The following is a 6,000-nucleotide window of genomic DNA, read 5'->3' as shown; positions in this document are numbered from 1 at the left end:
AGCCCGGCCCTGCAGGAGCAGCGCGGGCAGGGGCATGGACACGGGCATGGGCACGGGAACGGACATGGACACAGGTATGGACATGGGAATGGGCATGGACACGGGCATGGGCACGGGAACGGGCACGGGCATGGGCACGGGAACGGACATGGACACAGGTATGGACATGGGAATGGGCATGGACACGGGAATGGGCATGGACACGGGCACGGACATGAGCACGGGCACGGGCACGGGCCTGCAGCTGCCGGTGGGGCTGGTGCCAGGAGGACACCGCATTGGCAGCGGGTCTGGGCAAACAGCGCAGCGGGTGCAGGGCCCTGCGAGTGCCAGCGAGCAGCCAGGGCACAGGTTGGTGGGCACAGGAAGGTGGGCACAGCTGGGGGGCACAGCTGGGTGGGCACAGCTGGGTGGGCACAGGCAGGCGGGCACGGGTGGGGGCACCGCCCTGCAGCCAGCCTGCCCTCCCAGACCCGCTGGCAGCCTGCCCCCTCGCTGCCCGCCCGGTGCCCTGGCTCGGCCCGGGCCCTCAGCCTCCCCTCTCTGCCAGGACAGCTGCGCCGAAAGAGCCCTCAGGTATCGCCTGGCTGCAGTGGCAGATCTTCAGGGCAAGAAATCAAATGAAATCTCCGTAGTGATGAAGTGAAAAATAAAGCACGGTTTAAGAAAATGGTCCTTTCTTTGCCGCTGGGGGGAGGGGGTCCAGAAGGAAACACAGACGAAGGTGCTGAAGGTCTCAATCATCCCACTGCTTAATTATTCTATCTCTCAGAAGGCATCTCCAGGCAATTAGAATAATCATTCATGCCTGTGCTTTACAGGGACTTTCACATTCTTCCCGTGAAGCATCAGAGCTGGATTGTAATATTTTTTTTAAACTTTAACAGTGACCTGCAACTAAAAGAAAAATAAAAGTTTTTTGAAATATTAGTTTAATAAGACATGAGAATAATATTAAGGATATGAGCCTCCCTTATTTATTATTTATATGTATAGTGTGATTTAGAGATGCACTTGAACCAAGCAAGTCACTACCAAAGAGTGGATCTATCCCTCTCTATATATATTAAAAAAACCTACAATATTCGCCTGGAGATTCTGTCCACATATTCGGAGATTGTGATTTAACATACACAGTTTATCAAGGCTGGTGTGCTGCACACAGAGGCTGGGGTTTTATGTAAGGGTATAAATAATCAATGCACATAGCAACTTTAAATTACTGCTAATGTGTTTTACTTATGTTCCCACTAGAACAATATGTGAAATAACAGGGAGTTGCTAGGCACACGCTTGACAAATAATATCCATGCGTTTCCATTTTTATTATTTTTATACATTTCTTATTAAGCCAATGGTGCAGTTTGGGCCCATGCAGCCACCAGGCCCTCGCTGCAGATCGCAGTGGTGTGAGCTGGAGGGGAATGCAGCGGGGCTGCCAGGGCTGGGCTGTGGCCCTGGCCCTGGCACTGGCACTGGCCCTGGCACTGACACTGGCACTGGCACTGGCCCTGGCACCACGGGGCCAGCAGTTCTCCAGCAGGACCGTCGGTGAGCGGCTCTGCCTGCAGCAGTGCATTCTCACAGCAGTGCATGCCACCAGCAGTGCATGCTCACAGCAGTGCATGCTCACAGCAGTGTATGCTCACAGCAGTGCATGCCACCAGCAGTGCATGCTCACAGCAGTGCATGCTCACAGCAGTGCATGCTCACTGCAGTGCATGCTCACAGCAGCACAGGGCTCTTGCTCTGCTGCACCTCTGCAGCTTTCCCCGTCTGCTGCCTCTGTCCATTGGGGTATTGGCACAAGAGCAGCTGGCAGAGCTGCTCCATGAGCTGCTGCAACCAAACCATGACCCACCTTTTCCCTTCTGCCATTTACCTCGTACGGTGCCTGTGAACATCCCTGCTGGACCGAAACGTGCACCCCCAGGTGGGGACTCTGGAGCAGCCCAAAGCCCAGCAGTGCCCTGGCACAGCCACAGGACACACACACCACAAGGGGAAGGGCAGCCTCACCTGGCATGCTCGGAAGATGCCATCACAGAAATCCCAGTATTGAACATGGCACTAGCAGGAAAGCACTTGACTAGGAAGGAGGACAGATTTGCTCTAAAGCATGTAATCATCTCATCTGTGTGCTCTAGAGCTCTCACAAAACCTTCTCTGCTCTTAAGCAATGGGTATGTGAGGAGCAGGGAGCACTGCTCAGGGCCTGCCCCTCGCATCCACAGCCCCCCCCAAACCCCAGCAGGGAGCTTTCCATTAAAACTACTTAGCAGACAATAACTATTTCTCTGTAAACAAGTCTTTGAGTGTTTATTACTGTGTCACCATCAAAGCCATACAGCTTTGTACTGTGTTTAATGGAAAAAAATTAACAGTGTTTTGAAACCCACTCCACATAGAAATGCAAATGGATTTCCCAGGGCACATAGGCTTGAGCTGTCCCTGGAACTATCAGGTGCCCCCTGGACATTGGCACAACCCCCATTCTGGTGATACAAACCCCCTTCACTGCATATAGAAGCAATAAAGAACCAGCAGCCTTTGCACAAATGTCCTCACAACCCAAACGTCCTTTCTTGCAGCGAGGGCAGAGTCCAGCTCCACAGTGTTGGTGTTAATTGAAAGAGTTACCTCAGTCTCCGTGAGAGCTCAGGCAGCCCCAAAAACGCTACCCAGATGAGATGGGCATCACATGGGACTGGCAGCTCACAGGACCTTTCTGCTGGGGGTGAAGTAACAGCTGCCAGTGAAGAGTGTAGCTGTGTTATGGAGAATATTAATTTGGTCAATGTGGCCATCAGGATTATCCTTCAGATGTATTCCCACAGAGTGGGCAGCCGTGACTGCCCAGTGCAGCAGCAAGGGGCTGCCAAGGGCTGGGCCCGGCCAGTGCCAGCAGCGCTGTCCCTGTCCCCGCCAGGCACGCTGCCTGGGCTGGCACAGCCACCACGGCACACAGAGGGCAGGGACGTATCCCTCAGCACGGGGGGAAAACACCCCATTGCAGAGAAAAGCAGCTTTGGAGCTTTAATTAAAAACCAGGGTTCACAGCACCGGGGCATTGACTTCCACCAGTTAATCTCCATCACTTCATTTCACCACCAACTTCCATACTCTACAAAACTGCTGGAGACAATTTTTATTGATTGCTCTTCAAGCCGTCAAAAGCGTCCCCGGCTGATCATATGTTACCCCCAGACACCTTGTGCATTTCAGATAATAACTTGGTGCTCTACAGAAGAAATGAATTGGATGTGCAGTCAGTAACTGTCCAAGTGAATCATGTTACTATATGTCAGCAGCCCAGGCTCTGACTATCATTTTAACAGAGAGAAATCCGCTATTTTCATGGCTGTTTGAAATTATTTTCCAGATGAATAAGATATAACAACAACTACTTACAATAAAGAATAATATGGGGAATCTGCTACTTGGAAACAAATCTTTCCAGTGTAATGCTGTTTAATATTATTTAATCTGTAACTATGAACATGAAATTTTGAGACTAGCTTTCACGTAGTACAAAAAGCTTGTGATGTGGGGGAGTGGGAAGCTGCAGTTGGCATGGGTGATGGGTAGTATTTGCTCTCTTATAACTGCAGATACAGTAATTCATACAGAAAATGGAGCATTGCTAAAATGAGGTTGACAATGATGCATCCTGTTGCCAGTCATTGGGAGTGAGGGTTTATTTTGCATGAACAATTACCATGTGCCAGGCTCACTTCCTTTTTTCGGGGTGTTTGGAGTGTGTGTTGTGCTCAGAATTGCTGCAAATAACTGCAAATGGATTTTGTGAGCTTGAAAAGAAGCAAATCATTTGGAAGCTCTCACCAACCTGGGAACTCGTTATTTATACAAGCCTTGTTTTTTTTGTAGAACTGGCTTAATGTGTTCCCCAGGCCTGACCCTGGCAGGGCCGGGCTCCTGGGGCAGCCCAGGGGGCACAGGGGGTGAGTGGTGGGCACAGCCTCAGGCTCTGGCACCGTGGTGGGCACAGCCCTGGGCTCTGGGCACTGTGGTGGGCACAGCCCCGGGCTCTGGGCACCGTGGTGGGCACAGCCCTGGGCTCTGGCACCGTGGTGGGCACAGCCCCGGGCTCTGGCACCGTGGTGGGCACAGCCCCGGGCTCTGGCACCGTGGTGGGCACAGCCCCGGGCTCTGGCACTGTGGTGGGCACAGCCCCAGGCTCTGGGCACTGTGGTGGGCACAGCCCGGGCTCTGGCACTGTGGTGGGCAGGGCGATGGAGCGTGGGCACTGTCAGTCCTGTGGCAATGACGGATCTGCTGCAGGAAACCCCCACCCGCAGGGGCAGCTGTCCCTTTCACTGCCTTATCTCCTGCTTTGCAGAAGACTCATGAGAGGGATTATTTGACTAACATCAGCCTGCTTTCCCATTTCCCCTCCCAGAGTTTCAGAATCCAGAAATGTTGCACAGCCCCACCTCAGGCAGACGCCTGCTGCTCCTGACCACTCCATTCCAGCCCGGCTTTTTGTAAGAAAGGGCCCATAAAGGACATTTCCTCGGGAGAAAAGTGCCCAGCCACTTCTGCAGAGCCTCCCAGAGGCTGAGCCCACAGGCAGGAATACAACCCCTGGTGCCTGGCTTGGCCTGGAGACTTCTCCAGTGTGTCCCAGGGCCATCCTGGGAGAGAGAGGCCAGGTCCTCAGGTACACAGGAATTCTGAGAGCTGTGCCACAGCAGGCAAAATGATGGAAATAAAGAGAAGGAGGCTTGGTGGCATGGAGAAGGTCTGGGGCTGCCTGCAGCTTGGCTCCTTAGGGACAGGGGTCCCAGGCACGCTGTGCTGCAGCTCATCGTCTCTGTACAGTGGAGTCCTTTTGCTGAAAGGGTTAAATAAGTCATGAGCCATAACTGCTGCAAAATAGCAACTCACTCCTTGGGTGACTGAAACAAAGGTGGTTGAGGCAAACCATATTTGTTCTGATGAGTCCTGGTGTCTCCCTGAGTCCAGAGGCAGGACCTATTTGCATACACATTTGCATACACGTTTGCATGCATGACGTGAGCACAGCCACCCCAGCTGGGCACAGGAGCTGTTTGCCACCCCTGCCTGGCCTGGTCCAGCTCAAGAGGCAGGAGCCTGGAGAGGTGATCCCACCCCAAGGTGGCTACAGGGCATCCCAAGCAGAGGCACCTTTTCCACGAGTGCTCCTTTTCCAGGCTGGGGCACCGAGCAGCCCCAGACGGTGGGATGGGGTGGGATGGGGTGGGATGGGCCAAGCACATGCCAGAAGTGTTTTGGATCTGGCACGATGGAGCACCACCAACCTCCCTCCCTCCCTCCAGCCTCCCTCAATCTGTTCCTCAGCCCCTCCGCCTCCCGCGCTGGTCCCTGACGTTCTGTCACCGGCTCCCGGTGGGAGCTGGAAGCAGAAAATGGTCCTGCCACTCGTGCCGGCTCAGCCTGCTCGTGTTCCAGCTGGTAAGTCATAAAGCAATGGTAAAACACAACCCCCTCAGGGCTGCTGGGAGCTGGATCGAGTTTTTCCATCTCTCCCCAGAGACTGCTCTTTATTCTCACTCTGACAAAACGAATGGCCTCGCTGGCTCTGACAGTGACAGAGCGGCCGGCGGCGCAGCCCCACCAGCGCGGTGTCACTCGTGGTGGCCGCACCCGTCCCGGCTGGGCACGGCTCTCAGCTCCTGTGCTGACACAGGCCCGGCCTTCTCACAGCCAGAGACCGTCTTTGCAGATAAATATTTAATTTTTAAGAACGAAATCGTAATTACTGCGCTCCTGGCACAGTGAGGCTGTAATGCAGCCTCCCCACACCCGGGCAGGCGCAGGGGTCGGGGTCTTGGTGCCTGCCTGGCCCCACTGCAGAGGGGCTCCCCTGGCAGGCAGCTCCTGTGGCTCGCTCTGCTGTCTGGGGTGTCACTGAGCAGCTCCAAGAAGAGCCAGCCATGCCGGGGGAGGCACTGTGAGAGGTGTCTGTGCACCACCTTGCCTGGCTCCTGCCCTGGC

This window comes from Taeniopygia guttata, chromosome 17 (genome assembly GCF_048771995.1).
Source record: "Taeniopygia guttata chromosome 17, bTaeGut7.mat, whole genome shotgun sequence".
NCBI lineage: Eukaryota > Metazoa > Chordata > Aves > Passeriformes > Estrildidae > Taeniopygia > Taeniopygia guttata.
Note: the sequence above shows the minus strand (reverse complement) of the source record.